Source organism: Clarias gariepinus, chromosome 25 (genome assembly GCF_024256425.1).
Source record: "Clarias gariepinus isolate MV-2021 ecotype Netherlands chromosome 25, CGAR_prim_01v2, whole genome shotgun sequence".
Classification (NCBI taxonomy): Eukaryota; Metazoa; Chordata; class Actinopteri; order Siluriformes; family Clariidae; genus Clarias; species Clarias gariepinus.
The window spans coordinates 19,453,026-19,478,722 of NC_071124.1; the positions used below are offsets into that span (position 1 = coordinate 19,453,026).

At 39.1% G+C, this 25,697-nt stretch overlaps 1 protein-coding gene across 3 annotated transcripts in view; it reads left to right on the forward strand.

The window, feature by feature from the left end:
- Nucleotides 1-25,697, forward strand: part of ncana (neurocan a) — a 107,014-nt gene that overhangs the window by 1,144 nt on the left and 80,173 nt on the right. The window lies entirely within an intron of this gene.

A 25,697-nucleotide genomic window follows, 5' to 3' on the forward strand; every position in this document is an offset into this window, starting at 1 on the left:
CACACCAGCAGACAGAAGGAAGATGTCTGTGCTGGCAAATCTCAGTAAGTGCCCTCGACAGGCAGCTGTGTCGAGAGCAGGCGCTAGGCTCGGCTCTCTTCTCCAATGGCAGCTGCTGTGAAGTTGAGAGCGATCGAAAAAACTCCCTGGCAGATGCAGTATGCATTATTTATGCCAGCACTTCATCATCGCCTTCCCAGGCATAAGAAGTTTCACCTGTTCTACAACGCATGCGAAATGAGCATCCCGGTGTTATTACATCATATATACTTTATATATTTAAGAGATAGATATGTACGTCCTGAAGGACTTACGCTTATAATATAGTGTTTATGCCGAAGACGTGATGTGCACAAGTAGATGACTAATGAAACATAAATGATTAATAAAAGATGTCTAGCAATATGAACCCAAGGTAGAGTTCTCTTCCTCACCTCCTTCTTAGGATTGTCTCTCGTCGGAATGAGAGATCCAAATGGAATTGGAATTGAGCCAATACCTTAACCTTTCGTCAAAGTACAGTGGATGTCAGTGATGAAGTTCTCAGTGCTTATGTTGACCCTATTTATCTGCCGTGTAAATCTCACAATGCACTTTATGGAGTACCGCATCGGCATAGCGTCGTACTATGAGCGCTGTAGCAAAAGTAATTAAAAAGTAGGCATAACTTTTTAAAAATTTACTTAAGTAGGTCGACTCCCACTGTGTGGTTTGTATTCTTTAAACTTCTTCAGCTTCTTACATCTATGTTGAGTAGTACCTTTGTATGTATGAAGGAAGAGTTACTCTACCAACATGTGCGATTTGAATGAACTGTGTCAGTTAATAAAAAGTTATGCCCTGTTCTGGGTTACTTTCAGTCCACAGCCGGTATATTTTAGTATACTGAGGGCATACTGTATGCAGCTGGTATATGTTGGTATATATGCATGCTTACAAATGAAGTTAACCACGCGAAAGGTTAGTGCCTAAAATTCTAACATAATAACATTGTCTTTGATAACAATATAGTTTTGCCTTCTCATGACTGGCTTGAGAAATTTTTACCTGTAATTTAGGTCTAATGAATTGAAAGTGTACTGTAGTGTTGTTGCTAAAGTCTGTTTTTTTGGCAGAATTAATACCAAATTTCCATTCAAATTATTTTAAATGAAATGTATTCAACCAGGCGGTTGGTGGGTTTCTTCTGGGTAATCTGGTTTCCTCCCACAGTTCAAACACATGCAGGTTAGGCTAATTGGCTAGTCTCCTGTGCTAGGCTTCAGGCCCCTGTATACAGGATAAAGTGCTATAGATGATAAGTGAGTGAGTATTTAACCAAGCACTTAGTTGTTTCCCTAAAGGGATAAAAACAAAAATCTGCTTCAGTGTATTGTGAAGCACACACATGGATCTGACTGCTTTTGTTTCATAATTGATTAAAGTTAATTTACAACGAGGTGTTAAGAGAAAACTGTGGGGTTTGTTCATTGTGTTAAAAGCTTGAGGCTGTACTCAAGGGTAAGTGGACAGGCGTTACAGTCACTCGGGGTTAGCATGTTTTGTTGAATTTTTTTTTTCGGTTCAAATCCATGGGAAAAGATTTAATGAGTAAAGTGTTTTACTGAGATGAAGATTGTGGTAAATGTTGTTAAAAAACAAAAAGGCAAATTTAACATTCAGATCTGTAGCTTTTAGAAAAGTGTGTTGATGCTATGACGATGGGACGATCGTCGATTATAGTCTATGATCAGTTGATTTCCTGTGTATTTCAAGTAAATGATTATGAAAAATGACAGTCGATTTGAATTAGGGCACGATTTGATAAAAAAAAAAAATGTGATTATTTTTACGCACATTGCGATAGTCATTTGAATTTAGTTTTAAAATGTATTTATCTATTCTATCTCTAAATAATTGGACAAATTGGGATATGCGCCAATATATATATATATAGCAATTAAAAAAACTAAACAAAGAAACGTTTAAATTATTGACTCTCATTTAAATTCTTAACTCTACATAATACAATACAATTTTCCTTTTTAATCAATTAAGTTCTCTATCTCTGAATTTATGACTATGTTTATGCCGGTTACCATATTAATGTCATAAGTTGCAGCACTTTGCATTTAAATAATTAAACAGATTCTTATTTTATACTGGCCAAATTTTGGGTGATTAATTGTGCAGCACCAAATTCTAAACTTAATCATTAAAAAATTTCCTACAACATGCCATGTTGCATGTTTTTTTTCTGAAACCCAGTCAACTGCAGTTTAGTGGAAACACGCATTAAGTATAATGCAGGTAACTGTACGTGCATGCAACACAGGTGCAAAATGCCGATTAGTGTACAGTATCTCAAGGCGACCTGTTAGGCAATTTTCCTGAAAAAAAAAAAGGTTCCTTTTGAATGGGGGCGTACTTTGGTTTTAGGAAAAATGGCAAAGTTTGTCAAGATACAAGGAGTATAGGTACTGTACAATGGTAAATACTAGTATTTCTACAGTGACAAGGTACTTCAGCTTTAACAGCTGTGACATGTTTAATATTTTCAGTAATTGATGCGAGTAATCCTATTTCATATATATGTATTGGGGTCAGTGGTGGCTCAGTAGATTAAGACTGTGGGTTCCTGATTGAAAGGTTGGGGGTTCGAGCCTCAGCACTGACAGGCTTCCACTATTGAGCCCTTGAGCAAGGTCCTTAACCTTATCTGTATCCTGGCTGACCTTGTGCTCTGACCTCAGTTTCCTACCTGGGATATGTATAAAAAAACCTTTTCACTGTGCTGTAAGGTTCATGTGACAAATAATTCATGTGTGATGTATTCTGGGTAGTGAATGGGGAATAGTGAATGGTGGTAAGATTGATTTTCCTAAAGGAAGTATGATAAGCTCTCCTTGTACTGTGCATTGCATTGTACCGGATTATTAATAAATCATCAATTGGTTTACTCCAACTAATGATTAATTATGGACTGGTTACAGACTCCCATCACTAGTTTGTACATAAGATTCATAAATAATTCACTATAGTAATTTGCTAACATATCAAAGTTAAGCTGATGGAAATGGAAAATGACGAGTAGGTTTACAATGGAGTTTGTTTAAATCAAACTGAAAGCCCCTCCTTGCGTCCCTCTTCAAATCAAGTGCCAGGCAGGGTGCTTGCCAGGGGTCAGAGGTGAGGGTCAGGTTTAGGAGAGCTTGCTGTTTGTTATAAAGGAGCTTGAACCTCTTTGTTCCTCCTCGGTGCATTGTCCAGCAGCAAACCTGCAGCTGCGAGCTTCTTTGTCCTCCTCAATGGACTCAAGGGTCTACCCAGAATGCATCACCTCACACCGTCTGAGGCTCTCGTCTGCCCGAAAAATCCACTTAACGCCAATCAGTCTTTCACATACGCATGTACAAAAGAGGGCTCGCACCAGTTAATGTCCATTTTCAAGAAAGACAAGAGGCTTCGGTGTGTGGCCGTGATCCAAATTTCCCTCATAAGCGTGTTCAATGTAGCGTCTCTTTGTTTGAAGGATAATACAGTGCAGAAGAAACAGCCCGTGGCTGGTGTGAAGGCTTGTTTTTATTTTATTCGTCCCCATCCAATTCCTGTGCAGCATTTTTTTTTTCTATTTAGGATTTTTTACAAATCGGTGCAGATGTGATTTTTTAATTTAAACTGAATAAACAAGCTGAATGTGTCGTGTTTGTTTTTTGTGATAACTGCGTTGAAAAAAAAGCACATAAATAGGCTCTGCACCATCGATTGTGCGATACTGCTGAGCATCTCAAAGCTTAGCTTTCTGCTGGGTAGTACAGCAGACAGATGGACAGATGGACAGGGGAAAAAAGGTAGACACACAGTGTGCTATGAAGCGGAATTTGTACACAGTTTACAAATCAGCGCCTCTTTTCCCCCTTTCCCACACTTTCAGCAAAGCAATTATCTCCAGACGTGTTCACACACACACACACACACACGAACACGCACCAGGAAGGTGGCCAAGTAGACTGCTCAAGGTTCTTTGGTGGCATGCATGCATATTTAATCGCGTCTAGATGTGTGGAGGTTCACAGGAGGGTCTCTGGCTCCGTGCCAGTCACATGACGGCTCTGTATTAGATCAGAAGCCTTTTTTTCTCTTCGATTCAGTGAAGGAGAAACCGGAGAAAGAGAAAAATAGAGAGAGATAAGCTCCAGACTGACCTTATGGGTGACATTAAAGGTGATGATCCTCTAGAGTCACTGGACTGGAGATAGAAGATGCGAGAAAGGAGATATAAAAGGTAAGCAAGGGCAGGGCTGGAATATATAGTTAATGTTCACTATAAGGCTGCTAGTTAATATTTTATTTTCGGAATGTATCTAGTTATTATTTTGGTGCACAGATAATTGACGAAGCAGATTCTACCTTATCTTTTCCTCACTGCCTCATATATACTGTACTGTATATGCTCCTCCTGTGCTGTTGGGCAAATCCCTTCCCAAACCCACCTTCTCTATTGTCCAGGTTTTCAGACCGGCAGAGTAATTTTAGTTATGGGGTTTGTCCAAGGTCCCAACAATGGCAACCCCGACTTGGGTGAGGCTCGAATCTCCAACCAGCAACCCAGAGCCTGAACTGCCTTCCCCAACATTATTAATATAACAATATGAGTAAACAGCCAGCTAGGATTTTATAACCTTTAAATGACCTTTATTTCATGACCTTTGTAGTTATCAATATGGAGATCTGCATATGTGTACAGACTTTATAAAGAGACTAATTATACCAGAACGTACAGTATACTGCCACTTGATAGTCACAATGATTTACTCTTTACTATCCAAAGAGCCCCAGAGGAACCTTTCTCAGAGGGTAGAGAAGATGGTTTTGTGTATTGTTGTATGAAGAGGTTTTCTTTGCTTTTTTAATACAATATGTTGGGAATTGTGTTGTAAGGTCTACGTTTGTTCGAATCTGCGATAAATTGTTCACTGGTTAAAAAATCATGGATAGAGATCACTTAAACTCTTAGGGAAGTTGCATCACTAAAATAATTGACAGGAGAAATCACAGCTATGTTTGATAGTGACAGTAAGAGCATATGTTACATTAGAGAAAAAAAGGCTTCAGTTTCCTAGGGAACATAAAGATTGGACTTTGAAGCAATGGAAAAAGGTTATGTGGTCTGATGAGTCCAGATTGATGGAGCACCTATTCTAGAGTGATGGGCTTTTTAGGGTAAAAAGGGCCACTGTACAAGGCTTTGGAGACAGTGTTATGATCTGGGGTTGTTTCAGTTGGTCAGGTCTAGGCTCATCAACATTATGTGGCAATAGAATGAAGTCAGCTGACGACCTGAATGTACAGGTTGTCACATCTATGGAGGTTTTATTTTACTTCTCTGATGGAACTGGTATGTTCCAGGACTCAAATTTTGTGAGAAAACCAAGAAATGGTTCTGGGAGCATAAGGAATCATTTTCACTCATCGTGTGCCAGAATGAAAAATGATAGGCAGTCAAATGGCTTTTTTTTTCTTTGGTCAGACTGTGTATTTTTAGTGAATGATATTAGACAAATGTTTCTAGAAAAGTTGTATGTGGTGGATCAAGAGTCCATGCTGGGAACACTGGTTGCAAGACAGGACTACACCCTAAATGGTAGACTAGTTCATCAATCATAGGGCACCATGCATGCACACATTCACTAGAGGCAATATAGCATCTCCAGTCGATCTGCTAGCATGTACTGTATACAGAAACAGTGAGAATGTCCAATTATACTACATGCTGCACAACATGCTCCGTACTGTACATATGGAACTTCCGTTTATTCACATTAATATTGTAAGCTACCTGCCTATTTTTCCTCCCTTAATGTGTTTAGCTGAACAGTGAGCATGTAGTTACAGCAATCAATCCATTTTCAGTGCCTCGCTGCTTGATGACGAAGACAGGATTAGTTTGTTTCTTTAGCCATGAATGTGGTTTAATTTGAATGAGAAGTGGCTTGATTAGGTAATTAAGGAAAAGTGTGTACTTCCTTTTTTTCCTCCCTAAAGCAAGGTGTGCTGATGATTTAGTTCATGTTAACAGGTTTGATTGTGTATAATTTGTTTGATTGTAGTAAAAGTAGGATTTCTTGCTCTTAAACCAGTGATTTTCAACAGCACAAAGCACTTTCGGGGTAATTAGTATTCCAAATATGTCTTATGCCGTGCCACAAATTTTTTTAAAAGGTGTGCAAGGTGTTCTGTAGTGTGGCACAGTTGGTACATCTGGGCTTTTTGTGTAACATTTTAAGATTAAGGAGTTCTGGGAAATTAACAGAAATTAATGGAAATTTATTTAAAATTCTAGGAGTAGATTTTTAAGCATGGTCTGTAAAAGTACTCTACTGTTACACCACCTTTGGGTACTCTGTGTGGCCTTTATGGATCAGACTTGTTTGTTTGGTGAATTCCATTGGTACTCAATGGATCTGGAGGTTTGGAGGCTTGTGGGTCTTTGCCTACTGGGCCCTATGGGTGGCAGGCTGTGGTGCACTGGGTGTTCTGGTGCCTTTCTGTTGTGGCCAGGTGATTTTTTTCGGGACCTTGGATGTTTTCTTTCGTATCTCGGAAACGGCCAATTCCGCTTGAAGAAAAACGACGTTGCCCGGGCATAGGCACTCCCCTCGGCCATTTTCGGCCTCCGTCGGCTGCCCATTGGGAAAAAATCCCAATTCGCCAATTTGTGCTGCATTGGCTTTTCTGTGGGATTAGACAAGATGGGCTGACTTTTGGTCCCCACAGGCATGGGTGAGCCTTGGGTGCCCATAATCCTTTCTCCAGCTTATATGTAAATGGTATATAATTGATAATGTTAATGTTAAGTGGTATAGACGACAATCCAAACCAGGTAGGTAAAAAGAACATACTAAAGACTTAAGCGTGGCTTGATTTTAAAGAGTCAATAAATAGATGATGAACAGAAACAACAAGGACTACTATTATTATGACAGGGCAGAGATATGATGAAAAACCAAAACAAAAGCTTACGTGCTTGTTGGATTGGAAAATGTTCTGTGGCCTAAGAGATCATTCATGGCCCTTTAAACATCCCAGTCCAGATTTGTTGCCTTTTTGCTGTTCTAATATGCTCCATTCTTCTGGAAAGGTTTTTCACTAGATATTAGATTGTAGCTAAGGGGATTTGTGCTACAAGATCATTAGTGAGATCCTGCACTGGTGTCATGCATGGAGGCCTATTGTGCATTTTAGTTTATCCAAAAGGTGTCCAGTGGCGTTGAGGTCAGAGCTCTGTGCAGGACCCTCGAGTTCTTCCATTCCAACCTTTCCAAGCAATGTCTTTATAGAGCTTGGTATGTTCACAGGAACATTATTATGCAGGCTAGAAACACCTGAGCACCATGTGAATAAAAATGTGCAATTTGTGACTATACATTTTGAGTTTTTTGAGTTTCTAAACGTAACCACTTCATCTCTTATAAGGAGGCATTCAGCACTGGACAGCTCCCATGTTCCTGCCATAGCCCTCTCACTTGCTGTTTGCTTCTGTCTGATTATTACGCATATGCATTATAACGTAGATGTGGCGTAATACATCGTGGAATAAAGCTGGTGTCATTTATACAGCTCAGCGTTGATACGAGGGCACAGGCCTTTATTTATCTTCTCTTCTCATGCTAAGGTAATCAGAAGAGCATTATGCCTGACATTGCGAGTACAAATGAGCTCATGGCACCTAATCAATCCTGTGCTTCACGCTGAATCGCGATTAGTGCTTTGGGAATTTATTTTTTATTCCAAAGTAGAGATAATTGAGTGCCAGCAGATCAAAGCTGACTGTTGGTGAGAAGGCCACCTTGTGTGTGTGTGTGTGTGTGTTGTGTATGTATTTGCGCAGCTGGGTATAGGTCACTTGTCCTTAGTCCAGTTGCATATATTTCCAAAAATTACCCAAAATCCTCCTGGGTGCACTTCTCCTTCCTTGATCATTTTGCTCCTCCTGAGATAATTTCCTCATTTTATCCATCGCCTTGCTTAGCTTTTTGCTGGCAGGTTTATGCTCGGAGCCGATCACAAGAGATATCGATAGTGAAATTATAAATGAGTTCCTCCAAAGCACAACTGATCCCTGATGTGTGTATTTACATTGGTGTAACTGGGTATTTGCTCTGCTGGGGACACTGTATATCTTTTAGTTCTTGTTTGCCTTTCCAAGAATTAGTCATGGTCCCCCGGCCTAACCCCCCACGCACATGCACACCACCCCCCGTCTGTTCTGTCTCTGCAGGCGACTCAAAGGAAACCAATATGAAAAAAAAAATAGAGCTCAAACAAAGGCTTGAGTCTGTTCTTTTGTCTTTGGCCAGGCTCCATCATCCATTTTGTTTTGCTGACAGCCTGAGGCTGATGCGGTAACACCTTTTCGGTTCCGTCATAGGAGCATGTGGGTGAGGTCTGGACTGTATTGCACATAAGGAAACATGCATAATTTAATGTTAATGAGAATTTTAATCATGGCAATCTAAGAATTATGAACGAGTTCGGTCTAAAATCATGTCTTGTAATAAAATATTTAAGCGTGATCATATTTGGCGTCTCATATTTAAATGTGAAAGGAAGAATGGAAACATCTGCGAGCAAACAAGTCTGGAATACAACTTAGAAAATGAAGTTTAGTACAGTATCATTATAAGACACTTCAGAAAAAAAAGAACAGTTTTAAAATGGCAACTTTGCAGGAAAAAAAATATGGCAATGCTATGAGCTGTTAATGTATTTTTCAAAACATTTTAAACATCAGATTTTCAAAATGCTAAATCCTGCAGTGGCTCATCAGTGTAAAATAAAGTAATAAACCAAAATTGCAACAGCAGATCAGGGAGATGATAGCAAATTTGGCAGCAAAAAAAAAAACAAAAAAACAGCAAATATGGTAACATAGCAGGAAATTGAGGAATGCAGAGGCATTTTCATTTGGTAATACATCGGCAAATTTAAAAACACAATGAAGTTTACAGGCACAACAGCAAGTTAAGAAGTACAACGGCAATTTTGGAAACCCAACAGTAAATTTTGTAAACAATAGCAAATTTGTAATCACAACAGTAAATTGAGCAACATGTAAACATTTTTAAACACAATTTGAAACAATTTGTAAACACACAAGCGAATTTGTAAACACACAAGCGAATTTGTAAATCACAACAGCAAATTACGAACACAAGCAAATCCGGACCGCAACAGCAAATTTGAGAACAAAAATAGAAAATTCTGAAACACAACAGCTAAGGTGGAAGAACAAAACAGCAAATTGATACACACGACCCGAAATCAAGGAACACAACAGGAAATTTAAAGTGTGTTTGCTTTTGATGCCTTTGTGCGGTTGGTCCATTACTTAAACAAATGTGAACATGGCCATCTGAACTTTGGTGTGCACCAAGCAAGAGAACCGAGGTTGGTCTTGCTTTACTGTACTTCCAAATAACTCTGGTTCTATTCGTTTGAAATGTGAACGCACCACGGACCAAAGAAATGTAAACAAACCAAGCATAGGATGAGTTTTAAAAGCTGGCAAGTTAAAAAAGGGAAAAATGAAATACCTAATATCTGTATAAATTTAAGACTGCCGGCTTAAATATTAAATTTAATGAGCATCCACAAACATTCGCTATCGACGAGTGCACAGAAGGGCTGCGTTCAATAACAGGAACGCTTGCAAAACATTAATGAACGTACAGTATGACAGAGGAACGGTCTGAGTCTATCAAAGGATTAAAGATTACTGCTTTTATTTTATTTTAATTTGTTATATATTTGAAATAAATGCTTTATTCACCACTGGCAACGGTCTGGTTAAAAGCTAATCACAAAATAAAAACATTAAGTGCACTAGTTCACCATCTGAAGCCATGACTGTGTCGTTCTTTGTGTATAATCTCTTCCTGACATTTCAGTTGGAAATGATACCAAATGTACATTCCTTCTGTTGTGTCTTTTGGAAAATGCCATTGTAAACAAACATTCAAAATAAAAAAAGGACTTTGTACTGGCGAACCAATACTCATGTATCATTTCATGCTTCGGTCCAAATCAAGAAAACTGAAGTGTGAAGACAACAGCAAATTCAAAAACACAACGCAAAACTAATCAACATAGTGTATTACTATTGTGTTTTCAATGTTGATTTGCTGTTGCATTTTTGGTTTGTCAAAAATGTCTAAAAGCAAGTGCTTTGATAAAAGTGTAACATTTTCAACCATACCTTAAACAACAGCACTGAACAAAAGTAAAACACAAGGCAGTGAAAGAGCTCGACATCATTCCCTATCAACCATGTCAGGGTATCCATGCTGTGCCGCATCTCGCGTCAACACCGGCTTACGATTCGAAAACGAAAGGAACAATGAGAGAGTCAATGATCTTTGCTATTCCTGTGTGCAAGTAAATGTCACTGTACCTGACTGTAATACAGTAATGGCAGTAGATTGTGTCTTATTGGCAGTGTAGAGATAGAGTTAGACAAGGCAGTTTGTGATGTGTCTTCGGCTCTGTGTTATTGTGTTATTATCTACGTGAGTAGATGTACTGTTTTGGAACAGTCTTTTACAGAAAGCCTAAAAAAAGGCAAGGAAACTTAAAAAGGTATACACTAAAGTAAAGTTCTAAACACAGCAGTGTCTCTGTATAAAGTACATCAGTGTGTGGCTGCTGCTTTGAAAGAGTCATTCAGATGGTTGTGTGTGTGTGTGTGTGTCTGTGTGTGTGTGTATCACTTTGTTGTAAAATTTGTTGTTCCAGAAAAAAGAAAAAGGTATTCTTGGGTTTAGATTGCAGAGTTTGATTTTGGCAAAGAAGTGATGAGTTTGTAAGCCACGGGAAGCTTGAACAGAATTCTAAAACTTTTTTGGTCTTAATACAGTTCTGTGCATGTCTTCACATTAAACGATGTAGGCTAAATTAAAGAAATACAGTATACTATAAAAAATATGGTTGTTTATGTACAACCTCAGCAGCGACCTCATTTCCCCTCTCGTTTGTTTTGTCCAGTTCATGTGTGAAAATGATTCCTCATGCTCAAAGAATCACTCTTTCACAATTAAAGTCCTGGAATATGTCTGTGCCATCAGGGAAGAAAACTCCATAGATGTGATACCTTGGTCATTCAGTACATTCAGGTCGTCACCTGACTGCATTGGACCATGGTTCGGAAGGTCCCAGGTTCAAATCCCACGACCACCAAGTTGTCCCTGGTGGGCCCTTAAGCAAGGCCCTTAACCCTCAACTGCTTCGATGTACATATAATACGATAAAAATGTAAGTCGTTCTGGATAAAGTCGTCTGCCGAATGCCTAATTGTAAATGTAACCCCGCCTCCAGAAGCTTGTACAGTGGACACTATGCATGATGGGTAGATCGCTTCATGTGCTAGCCTTCTTACCCTGACACACCCATCACTCTGAAATAGGGTCTGAACTCATCAGACCACATGGCCTTTTCCATCCAGTCTTTAAGCTCCCTAGCAAACTATAGCCTTTTTTTAATTAGTGTTTATTTAACAAGTGTTTTCTTTTTATGGACAATCCCCCCCCCCCCCAACGGCATTTCTTTCCACAAAGTTGACATTTCAGCGCTATCCTTCCAGGATCTGATTGAAGTTGTTGAAGTGCTCTTAACTCAGTTCCAGTCACTTCAAATCTCCTTAACTGTTTTCTTTGCTTGATGCAGCCCAATAATTTAACCCTTCTCAAAATAGCGACTTTATTTTTTGGCCAGGAAGTGCACAATTCTAGGAAGAAATTCAACCAATTGTTATAATATGTCTTTGTAATAAAGTTTTCCGTTCCACAGACATGAATAGACTGTGGAGCAAAAAAAAAAAAGACATTAAATACAATAAGAGAAACTCAGCGAGAAACGTATTAATTGAAAGGAATTCATTTCCAAGGCCGAGACGGCTCCACATTGCCATGCAGAGCGCAGTCAGATTAATTGGTTATTATTTATTTATGTAATATTCATTCATTTAGAATGATCTGATGTGGTGTTCCAGCAGTGCCGAATTATGCAGAGTCACTCAGCAGCATTGGAGTTCAGACTCAGCTTAAAGGCTTCTTAGGAAGAAAAATCCACCAGAGAACTCCTTTTTTTTATTTGATTTTATTCCAAATCCTGTTCCATATGAAGGATAAAACGATCAAAAACACTTATTTTAACTGCACAGTTCATTTCGCTACACAACCCTCTGTTCAAAAAGATATATAGTGTGTTAATGCCACATTGCAGAGGTGTTAACACACATTGAGGTGTTAGCATACGCTTAGCCTCGTTGTCTAAGGTGAGAAGAGAAACCCCTATCTAGAGAAGGAAAATTCGCTTGGATCGAGTCGCGCTGGCAGCAAAACCAGTGGCTACGGTGATCTACAATATTTGGAATCCTGCTACCTCAACTACATAGTTTCTGGGTGAACTACGGCGCCAATTTATTTATAGAAATAGAAATAGCACGGGTTAAAAATAAAATACAGACCTTGCCATGACCCGTGCATCTCCAGATCTAATTTGAAGAAGGGAGTGTTAGACTACCAGCAGAGTTCCAACAGTCAGGAAGAGAGAGTGAATTATACAACTAAGCTGATAACTTTGTTTTGATTAGATATGTGTATGGATACGGTCCTAAACTTTAGATATGTACAGTAGCTGCGATTGTGGAACTGTCAGAACCAGAACATGCTGACAGTGCTGCCATTTCTACTTCTGTTTTTTTTTTTTTCTCTCTCCAGATTTACCTTGGCGTGAAATAAAAAAAAAAAAAAAAAAACAGATATTTGGAGCACTAAACAGATGGTGTCATTCTGGGACAGTTAGTTTTGATGACAAAAAGAGAATCGGAGGCAATTTAATTAAAGGGGACGAAAGCACCGCTGTCTTCAATTCTACATCAGACATGAATCTTCATCCTCGTAACGTGGCTTTCTGGGACCAAACAGGTGAAAGTCTGATAATGTGAGATCAGGACTATCAGGAGGATGCTTTAGCACCTTAATATGAAGTGTCGACAGTGTGGGCAGAAGCGTTCAGTCCAATCACATTTTGTTTGATGATATCCAAACTCTTCTGTTTATGTTTTTCCACGAGTTGTTAAAAGCATCTGTGAATCTGAACACTCGACTGCATTGTTGCTATAAATTAAAGTCCTTGTCTTTTCAAATTCTGTCCTAAAGGTGCGCGAACGCCCGCATTCAACTGTGGCATCACGCTTCCCGGGGCACTTCACTTCTGTTAAACCTCTCACTCACTCATCCTCCAGGGTACTTATTAATTACTCGCACTCACAGACTGTTCATTCCATCCTTTGAGTGACTGGTATCATTAGATCAGCTTATGCAGGAGACTAGTGTTGGCAAACTGTTTGTGTTAAACGTCAACCTTGTCGTTCAGTGGATCAGTGTAACTTAGGTCTGTGCTTCTCTCCATCTGCACCGAATCGATGCGCATCCTGGTGTGTAATCAGCAAACTGTGTATGTGCAGTATCCACTTAAAATGGCCAATAATTCAATATAATATGGACCAATGGTGTTTCAGGGAGCTGGGCGCGTTATAATTTGGACAGACATGTATAAAAGCCGTGCTTCTTTCACAGATAAGGATAGACACAAGAGCCTCAGGTTGTAGGACAGACTGACGTAGAGAGTATACTTCTGGCAAACAACTGACAGACAGTAGAGCCATGATTCCTTTGTTAGACCTGACAGGCATGCTGCCCACACACAGTACTCCTTCACTTGGACTAGCACTCATAGAGACCTTAGCTGCTTTCACTGGCTAGGCTATATTCACCTTATTAGCCACACCTGACTCAAAACGGATTTTTTTTTTTTTTGAACGCACAAATCTTCAGATTTTTGTATGTGGTCCTATATACACACTACCGTTCAAAAGTTTAGGGTCACTTTCTAACTCCATGATCGTTCCTGATTTTTATTTCTTTCTACATTGTAAAGGAATGCTAAAGGCGTCCAAAAACTGCATTAATCTCCTTTGAACAGTTAATTGTGAGAGGTGTCTGCTACTTCTGCTCTGTAAAGACTTCATAACGCCTCTAATCTGAGCTGCTGTTAATTGGTCATTTTTCAGGCTGATAACTCTAAATGAACTTCTCGTCTGCGGCAGAGGTAGGTTTTGGTCTCGTCCTCCTGGGACGGGCTTTATGAGAGCCAGTTTCATTATGGTGCTTGACGGATTTTGCAAATGCACTTGACAATACTGTTCTTGCAAGAACTATTACAGAAAGGCTGACCTCTGTGTCTTAAAATAACAACTAACTGTTGTTGTCGTTGTTACGTAATTACCTAACTTACTAATTTTATAGTTTTGCAATCCCCAGTATTGTTGTAGAATGTAGAAAATAAATCACTGTGACCCAAACTTTTGAACGGTAGTGTATATATATATATATATATATATATATATATATATATATATATATATATATATATACACACTGGTATATACAGTAACCCAAAAATTTATACACACTTCAGAAATATTAATAGTATGATGTTTATTATATTAATATGAAATTATATACAGTATATATATATAAAACGTCTATCAATAAAAAAAAAAATTTTAATAAATGTTTTGGGCTGATGTGAATAAGAACAGTCAGATCGGAATTCACGCGGAATTCAGCAGCTGATTAAACAACTAAAGCGAGGCGCCTGGCTTCGTTCCTTCTTCTAGAGAGCAACGAATACAGAAGACTGGCTGCTTGCCGTCCAGAGCAAAATCTCAAGCATATTTTTGCTAAGTCCTGAGTGTTCACACAAATATGACTTGTTTTAACCCAGATCGCTCGAGCAAAGCCATATCGGTGTACGCATGCATGCTGTTTCGGAGGACAGACGCGTCCACATTAGAGTCAGAGACAATTATTAACATGTTGCAATTATAACCGTGAGCTGTCAGATCTGATCTGACCAAAAAAATAAAAATAAAAATTGGACAATGTGGCTTGTAATCTGAACAAGAGGTGTAGAGATGGTACCTCCATGATTACAGCTAACAGACATACTGTAGCATCCATGTCTGGCAGACTAAGACTTCATGCCACATCCACATTCGCATCTCACCTCCTCGTCTATACCGTATCTAACATGCAAAGAGGCCACGCCTCCTTCATCAAGACTGTCAAGTATCAAGGCCACACCTGCTTCAAGCATAGAAGCCATGTCTCTCCATCAAGGCCACGGCCAAGACCGTGTCTCCTTCAGTAGATCTGAGAAGCACAGATTCTGCGTCTCCTTCACGATGACTGATCACCAAAGAGTCCACACTTCCTCATATGTCCACACTTCTTTCCACGGCGGCTGCACCTCCTACTCTAGTAGCTCTGACAGATGAGGAGGCCGCACCAACTACATTTCTAAATAATGGAGCAGTAGTAATAATACAAAAAAAGAAAGGCGTGCAATATTGAATTTCACAGAAATACAGAGAAACGCCTGTATCGATTCTGTAATGCTATTTTCTCTCTGCTGGCTGTTGCACTCGTTGTGTGCTTGTTAATATAAATGCGACTTATAAGGCGAATATTGATGCCAAAGGATTCCTAGCACGCTTTTGTTTAAACCCGCAACAGGCGTACTTGGCTCTATATTGTATTTTGATTCAATAACCACGAAAAGCAGGTACAATATTTATAGCAGATTCCTACAATGTCAGCAGATATTGTCTTTAAGTTGATTTATATTTCAACAGAAAGATGAAGCAGAAGAAATAAAAACAACTTTGTAGCCAGCAATATGAAGCCAGGGCAAAAGGCTTAAGTATTTTTAGATGAGAAAGGATGGAAATGCAAATAGACATCCATGTTGGTTGTATAAATAAACATGCCTGGAATAATGAATGCCTGACTTCCGATACTGTCATCTCTTTCTCAAGGTTGCGCTGTGTTTCTGCTCTGATTGGATGCTGGTTAAACACACTGGTAGTGTGTGACCATATATTGGATGGGGGTTAGTGAGGGATGGGGGATACGAGTATCGGATTGGTCTGGCATAAACTGTCATGACTTCATTGTTTGTCCTTTGTGTTTTTTTTTACATTCGCCCTGATCTAACCATCTTTTACTGTATACTATGACTAATTTCAGCCGTCAGGAAATGCACAGGTTTATACTGTATTAATGCACTCAGTTAAATATGTTGGCATTTTAATAGAAATTTTGATTTAGTTATTCTGGCTCACATGGTTATCTATAACAAAACGTTTACTGTAAGAACTGCTACATAACCTTTTTTGGAAGCTTTAAACTTCCTCTTTTTAGGCTAAATGACGCTACGATACGTCATGTAGAACCGATCTCAACCCTTCTTTTTGCAACGAGATTAATGAAGCAACCTGTGAGTGAATTAAATGCATTTAGTAAATTTTTGGAGAATGTTAAAACCAAGAAAATGGATATTTTCAGTTATTGCCATTGCAGTTAGCAAAACAGTCATGAGCCACAGATATGTGTCACTTAATATCCACGATATGTTCATTTACATACTGTAGTACACTATGTGATTTAGATGTTGTGTAAACATCCAACACCTAATTAAACACTCTAACACTTTTTGCTGTGTTTGAAGAATGAAGGACTTGGTGAATTCTAATAATTGTTTATTCTTGCTTTTCACTGAATCAGCGACTATACACGCACTCTATACACGTCTCTCTCTCTCTCTCTCTCTCTTTAAATCGATACTTATTTTGCTGCACACTCCCGTTATCAGTAGGACTGGTTTTGCTGCATTTGGGAACCATGATGCACTTATGGGAACATTTTTGAGAGAAATTCAAGCAGAGGTACAAAAAGATACACTTTTCTCTATTGAGATTTCTGGATTTTACTTAAGTGATATCACACGAGGGGAACCGCAGTTGTGCTGATTATCAGCACGGCGGTGACGCAGTCGTAGGCATCACAGAAGTGCCGATATCCAGACCAACAGCACAACCTTGAGTGTGATATTGCTTTCATCCAAGAGTTCCACAAATATTATTATCAACAAATTATAATTTGTTTGCTTCTATAATTAGTTATTTTACTCCGCCAACACATATCCTTCTGCGCCTGGTGGAACTGACTTACTCCGACTGGTGGAGCCGCTGATCAAGAGTTAGTGTAATTAACGGGTGCAAGTAGATTAAAATATTTAATGATATAAATAAATATAATATAAATAAACCATGGAATAATTTTGTCTCGATAATTCCATTCCTGTATTTCTGCTTCAGATCCGTTAGTTTCCAGGTTCCAGGGTTAAATCCCAAATAGCATTAAAAGGGAAGCTAGTTCAACATCACTTGTTCAACACACCAGTAGTGCCCTTGATCAGAGTTTAGAGATTTGAGATTCAGCCTTGTGTTAGAAGCTATTTATCCTTTTACCTTTGCCTTAGGCATTAATGAAACAACACAGAGGCAATTCGAAACAAATGCTTAAAACCAATTATTAAGTAGACAAAGTGTTGTTTAAAATGGCATAATGTTATCAAATGTGTATTCTTGCTACTGTACAGTAAAAGTGCTTCCATGATGAGTTTTGAATGTGGGTTTTTATATGTAGCTGATCGCTTCTCATATGATACCAGCCTACTTTTTCTCATGCCGGTCACCGACAATTAGTGTAATTAACGACTGTAGAACACCTGGGAGTGATGCATATACTGCACCTAAACATTCCAGTGCTGTTACCATCCATTATCATCACTCATGGAACTCCTCTCGTCCAATCTGATTTCTCAACGGAACTAACTGTTGTGTAATATAACATTATAGAATCAAGGCACACACTCATTCACATGCTACAGACAATTTAGGAACTCCAGTTAGCCTAATCTGCATGTTTCTTCCAGGTACTCCAGAAACCGGGGTACCTGGAAGAAGCTCATCAAGCACTGGGAGAACATGCAAACTCTATGCGCACAGACCCGAGTCGGGATTCAAACCTGGTCCCTTGTGGTGCGAGACTAACCAGTGTAAACCACTAAGTCACTGTACTGCTGGGAAGGAGTCTCCAGTGTCAAAATGTTTTCCACTCAGGAACATGGTAAGAGTGGTAAGAGTAGCTCTACTTGCATTGCTCCACATCACACCAGTGCATCATTGATTTCTCTCTTTCCTATACCAGTGTTCTCTGTTGTGTTTTACACAATGATTGACTTTGCTTTAGACAAAGACACACACGCTGCATCTGAGTCAAGTGCCCAGGACAACATCTTCCATTATAAAAACCATGCAAAACACAGGCCTGGTTTATATTGATTATTATATTGGCTGTATTATATTGACCATATCGGCAATCAATCAGGCAATTAGATTATCTGATCAGTATTGATTCTTGACCTTTCACCTGACTTCACAGGACTTTGTGGAAGATTAATGACCCATTGAACCTAAACAAATGGGTAAAGAGTCAGAGCGCTACCGACACCGAAGCCAGACGCCAAGTCTTTTGTGCTAATCTGCCTCTTTGGGAGTTCTTTTGACTTGAAAATATATAGGTTTTCCTTTAATCTAAAGTCACAAAGCCTCTGAAGCGGGTAGCTGCCCTGAAGTGATACACAAGTGTCTTGGACAAAAGTGGAGAGTTTAAAAGGAATCCGAATGACCAAAGCTTTGTTGCATTAAACACTCGGATAGCGTCGTTGTTGCTCAGGAGTGTGTATTCACGGAGGTTGCTGTGTCTGCGGTAGAGATGTTTTAACTCTCACTGACACTACTGAACACAAAAGCAGCATGCAAAGCACCTCCAAATGCAGGGATTATACTTGAGATGTGCTAGAGTGGAGAGTCTCGGTTTGTCTTGGTTTGACATGTCTGAGCCTGTTTTGGGATAAATACAGTACGGTGGATTATGAAGGTGGACGTATGTGTATGTGTAAAGCTCTTGTTCTGTTTGCTTCATAGGCTTCTATGAAATGGGCTTAATTTGTAAATTGGTCATGATGCTCCGACTGTGGTGGACCTCAATTTCTGGTAATGAAAAGGCCGGTAACGTTAACACTCCGTAATGTGCTTGGGCACGGATCAGCATACTGTAATTGTGTCTGGTTGTAATTTTTTCAGTTCTGTGTGTAAACTATTTTACTGACTTCAGGAACATTATAGTTGGGGGTATGGGGTATGCGTTGACTACCCAGGGCCCCAGTGACCATAGGGCCCTTTCTAGTCAGAAAGAAAAAGTGAGAGATACTGTATGGATCAAGAAAGGAAGGGTTCCCCAATGGGACAGCTTATGTACAAGACAAGAACCCAGAATTCTGTGCCTCACCCCTACTTCCTACACGGAGCTGCTGGAGAGCATGTGGATGGTTTGACTGGTGAATACGGTATGCCCTATTTTATTTAATTTTTCTGGGGAGAGGTAAATATTTTAAATATCAGTTCTACCAACTGAAATAAATTCAGTCGCATGCATCTGTTCCTTTAGTTTAACACCACGGTGCTAAAATATGCAGAACCCGAGCCAAGCAGGGAAAGGTGTATGGTGAGTGTTGCATGGGTATGCGCAATGAGGCGTTGTGTGTGTGTGTGTGTGTGTGTGTGTGTGTGTATGTGTGTGTGTTTTATTCTTATTTTCAGAATCTTCAAGCTTTTCTGAAAAGTTGAAGATCTGAGCTCATCTATGAAAACTTATGTAGCTATAAACGTTAATGTAGCTATATGTTGGTTAACTATAATTATAGGCAGCTTGACCAACATATAGCTACATAAACGTTACACTATAGGGACAAAATATATTTGGCCAATGATATAGTATCCAAATGCATATACTTCATATATGGAGTTGGTCCCCTTTCTGCAGCTATTACAGCTTCCACTCTTGGAAGGCTGTCCACAAGATTTTGCGGTGTTTCTGTGGGAATTTGTACCCATTCATTCTGTAGAGCATTTATGAGGTCAGGCAGTAATATCGGTTTATCCCAAAGGTGCTTGTTGTGGTTGAGAACACAGGGCTCTGTGTTGGGGCCAGTCAAGTTCTTCCACACCGAACTTATCAAACGATGTTATTAGAGTCCTTGCTTTGTGCACTGGGGCACGGTCATGTTGGAATAGATAAGGGTCCTTCCCAAACTGTTGCCACAAAGTTGGAAGCAAAGCATTGTCCAAGATGTCTTGATATGCTGAAGCATTAAGACTGCCATTCACTGGAGTGGAGTGAAACACTTGAATTCAATAATCAACAGGTTTAGCCGAATACTTTTGTTCATATTGTGTATATTTTTACAGAGTATCTTATCTGACTGCATGTTTTTCTAGTTTACACGATAGATTAGATATATTTAGTACAATGTGCATGAGAGATGACAGCAATAATGAAACTGTGTGTGAGTAACTACTGTTATAGCCTATGCTATGATTACTTTACATGCTAGTTGCATCATGCAAAATGGTTAAGGTGGTGTCAAGAAATTTTTTGTATGATTGTATTTTTTAAATCCTGGTGCTGCGTTCTGAACTGACTGAGGTTGAGTGTGTAGCGTGACAGATATAAAACAAGCTAATTTAGTCTTGAGCTCACAGGACCTTGTGGATAAGCGATGTCCCCATGCAAAGTTAATGAAAAGCTTTGAAAGGCTTAAAGTTTGCATGGTGTAAACGTGGTGTTTAACATGCACGCTACAACTTGAGTTTCTTTATATGTCTATGTATCGACCTTTTCTAAAGCACCATCTGCCATGTGTATCTTAAATGGCTTTGAATTCTCTTCCTTGATAGAAGAGGTATCAAGAAATTCTCGTAATTTGATACATGTAAACATGTTGTTGTTGTTGTTGTTTTTTTGTTTTTTTTATACCATAAGTTTTCTGAAAATCTCCACAGTTCCAGTCCTACTAATACCAGCATAGCAGGCTAAACAACATGGTGTTTAACACCTGCTCGACTGTCTGACACCTAAAAAGGTCATTTAGTCTCAGGCCCATCTGTTACTCTTGCAGTGTGGACTCCGTGACATCTCAATATACATAGAGAATCTGTTTTTTTTTTGTTTTTTTTATCCCCTGTGCATTCCCCCAGCTTAGCATCAGACAATTAGTATTCAATACCTTCACACGGGCATGTTGTAGACTTTTCTTCAATAGTTACACTGTACGGAAGACAAGCAGTTCTGATTCACGGCTCCTGTTTGACTATTTGCAGAACACGAAGCAGCGTAATTATTAATACATCTGGGTTAAATTGGCAAATCTTTAAAGATTTGCGAGCGTAACTTTTTTTTTTAATGCTACATTAATTCATTAAAATCCATCCAGCCTAGATGAAATCATTTACTATGACAGCTTCTAATTGCTCTAATGAACACCTGAACAGAAAAGATGATGAGACAGAAAAGATAATTATTCTTCGAACTGCAACTTGTAAATTAGTTGCTTGTAACAACATGGCAATTAAACCTAACAGAACCATGATGCAACCATCCACACAGCCCTCAGGGCTTTTTTTTTCTGCAAGAACTAGCATGACTTATTCTTATAACTTTAGTGTGGTGCTCATTTCATTGTGCAAAATCCTTTTTTTTTACTTTGCAATGTTCAATGGTCAAAATCTATCAGAACAATTGGACTGTTAATGGGATCTGGAAATAAACAAACAAAGCCGGCCTCTTAGCTGTCTTAGCTTAGCAATGGGATACTAATGACTTAATAACCTTTAACAATAATGCTTCTATAAAAAAATATCAGTGACAGTGGTGTTTTTCAGAGTGAACACTTATAAAATCATAAAAAGTTACATTACGTAGCTTGTTATTTCGGTGGAACGGTGGTGTACTGGCTAGCATTGTCGCCTTGCACCTCCAGGGTCCGGGGTAGATTCCTGCTTCTGTGTGCATGAGGTTTGCATGTTTTTTCCGTGCTTGGTGAATTTCCTCCGGGTTCTCCGGTTTCCTCCCACAGTCATGCAAAGTAGGCTCATTGGCGTTCCCAAATTTCCCGTATTGGTATTTCTTTTACTCAAACATCCACGTGACATCTAATCATGTACAGTAAGTCCCCTATATACGAACAAGTTCCATTTTAAGTGCTTGTTCATAAGTCCAATTTGTTCGTAAGTCCAACAAACATTGTCTAGGTGCTAGGATACTAATACAAATTGGCTATTACTATGCAGTGTTCTTTAAAATCGTGCTGATGGTTCAATAATTCATTTAAAAAAAGAAAACGAGCAATGTCTGCCATCTTTACACCTCACTCCCTTCTCTCAATGATTTTCACTTTCTTCTCCATCGCTATTGCTTGGCGCTTCTTAGCAGTACTAGCTTCATCACCGCTGCTTTTATGCTTGCTTTTAGACATCCTGGACTTGCACCATACTTTCAGGGGATGCACGCTGCACGCATGTGACAATGCACAATGTACGCCGGACATAGAATCTTGTAAAGTTATGATACGAAAGTTTGTAACTCGAATGTTTGTATGTAGGGCTCATTGTACTAAATTTACAAAATATGTCAAGAAATGGGAGGAGTCTAATTTGAGGGTTTTCTTATGTGTTCATTCCTTACTATTAACTTCGGTGGTCATAAACGTACCAGTATTATAGTCCTGAATTGTACATACTTGTTCCTGATCTTCCACAAGAAGTCTCTTTCATGAGTCAAGTGCCCTTGGATTACCTTGCTCTGCCAACTTGTGACTGCAAGCTTTTTCATCCCCTCACTCGCACACTATGAGCAGCAGGAAGCTTCTGGATAAAGTGGCCAAATGGCTGCCATTTATGGGAGCCACACTAGCACGGACCAGTGTTGCTCCGACAGCATCAATGTCAAAAGGGTTTTACTTTGATGGCCGTAGAGAACAGGAAGTGGATTGGCACTGTGTTCAGTTACTGGCATTGAGAGACTTGGCATTGCAGGAAACCGTTAAAGAGAGGGAAAGAGGAGGTCTTGCCTCAGAGCCAGGTTAAGCTATTGCCAAGCCAAAATGCCCAGTGGAATTTGGATTTCCCAAACCTTCGTAAATGGCTGGAAAGGCTATTCAAGTCCCGAGTGGTATTCAAAGAGCATTAAGCCTTTTGTTTTGAAGGGGTTTTACAAAGTTGAAGACTTTGATTTTTTAAAAGGAGGATGTCTGGCAGGTTCGGTAGCTAAGGCTTGGACTGACATTTGGTGTGATCCCAGTATGGGTGTATTGCAGTCAGTACTGAAGACATTGCAGGTTTGGAGATGGTACAAGTGGCACAGCAGCCACTGCAGTGCCTCAGGTTCTGTGATCAGGTCTGCTGTGCCAAGGAGAAAAGTAGAAAGCCTGAGAAGATATTAAGCTCAGAACATGGTTATGAAGCTTGCTTGATTCTGGTAAAAGGCTTGTTTGTTTAGTTCAGGCAGGGTCACTCCTGTCGCTTAGAGTTTGTCTTTTGTGAGCATGTGGGCATGACTGCTACTGCTGTTACTTGTGGATATTGCTTTAGTTGTGAAGAAAAATACTGGCACTTATGTACAATATAGGCAACAATATACAGTACCATTCAAAAGTTTGGAGACACCTTCTAATACAACATGTTTTGTTTTGTAATTTATTATCAACACATCCTAGAACTATATCAACATCAGCTGTTTAGAGGACATTATCCGCACTATGGCTGTAGAATTTAAATTAATTAACTTTTAGAAAAGACGAACACCTAATTTTTTCGACATATTCTCCTTGCTTTTCAATACACTTCATCCATCTGTCAATTAGCTTTATTATTACATTATTAAAAAATATTTCATGCTAAGCTGCGAGCCACAAATGCAGCGCTGTCTCCACTTCCTCATCAGATGTTAATCTTCATTCTGAATCGTCTTGCAAGATCTCAACGCACTTGGATAGCAGTCCTCAGTGTTTAATCCAAAGTTTAGACTTCAGCTCATTAATAAGCATCTCACTGTAACGAGCACCGTTGATTGTTAAACCTTTTTCCTGATGATGTTCCAATACTGACCCAAATTTTGTTTTCAAACACTTCTATTTATTCTCTTCCATAAGGCACCAGGTAGACCCACAGACCATAAAAAATACAAAAATTACTGCTTTTGTGCAAATACCCAGTGGGGCGTCCATTTTTGCTCGCACCGCAATTACAAATGTACTGATGTAACACGTTACCGGAAAGCAGTTATGGAAGCCGGATTGCAGATAATTTTTGACTCACCCTTGTAGAAAGAAATAAAAACTAGGAAAGAACATGGAATCAGATGTTGTGTCCAAAATTTTAGACTGGGGTTGTATACAGTATAGTTTTGAATCTAGCTACCGAACCTATCATGGCATCTTGTTTTATTCCACCATGTACTTAAATTTGTTATTTCATTTGTTGCAGCGAAGCAGGAACATCTGATATTTAAGAGCCGTGGTTTTGTCCATAATGCAATTAGTGTAACTGCACTTTCTTCCAAGTGCCTCTATACACATTTAACGGGAAGTTAAATTTGATCAGCTACATTTTGCTTCCTCCAAACAGTAAATAGGTACTAATTGCGGGTTTAAACAAAAGTCCTACAATAAATGAGGTCCTAAAAAAAAAATGTTGGACCAGACCAGTTAGATTAAGCAATCACTTGAGTCTAATGCTTGGATTTGCTTTATTTTTACCGCATTATACATAATTAGCATAAAATAAAGAGGGGGAAAAACGACACATGTTGCTGGTTGCTGATGCGAAAATCATAGCTCTGTATTGCGCTTGTCGTTTGTCACTTTGCCACTTTGCTGGTGTGAACGGACAAACGGTTAATGACGATGCTGTTGAGACACCGACTGATCTAAATGAGCAAGATGGCCTTGGCTGTTTTTTTTTGCTTTATACCTTGGTCATTAGAGAGCTGAATCACCTTATGTAGTCTTATGTTGTCTCGCCCTGACGGTCCAGAGATCTTGATCTTGACCAATTAAACCTGTGTGTGTCTGAGAGAGAAAACGGAGGGAGATACAGAAAAAGAGAAGCCTGTTTCCACATCCGTCCTTCTCTCCCTTTTTCCATTGTTTCCTGTGAAGCCTTTAATGTTCAGCCTGCTAGCTCCCAGTGTGTCTGGGATATTTTTTTAAATGTCATTTTGGTGTTGAGTTTTTTAGCAGTCTTAGGGCTGTTTATTGTGTCGAGGACGTTTTAAAGGTTGCTTTTTGTATTTTGACCGATGTGTGTGATTTCGTTGGAAAGCCTTATGCATAGAAATAGTCTAAAATAGGGATGCATTTAGGATAAGTACTGTCTTGATTTGACATAAAAACCTGGATTTTCTCTATGATTTTATGGTTCTGTGTGCCTTTTCATGTGATACTTATGTGTGCTATTGTATTATATTTTTCCTTTACAGAATTATTCTTTTTTTTTGCTATTTTATGTTGTTTTTGTTTCCCTGTGACAAAGCTTTTTGTCCATGCCAGTGGCAGCTCAGAATCATATTATGTGACCACAACAGAACACCTACTGTAGCATTATGTAGCTAGCAAACATTAGTGTCAGAAAGCTAATGCAGGAAATGTAACAGTAACGGTAGCTAAAATAAACAGTTTAACTAAATTTCCTGGTGTTTATTATGTAAGGCAGCATTTTGGGAAAGTATTGTTAGCTTGCTAGTTGGTGTAAATCAGATAACTGCTTGATAGTTAAACGCCAATGTTTGCTAATCTAAACAGCCCAACTTATACCCATGCTAATGAACACAACAGAATCTACACCCGATGCA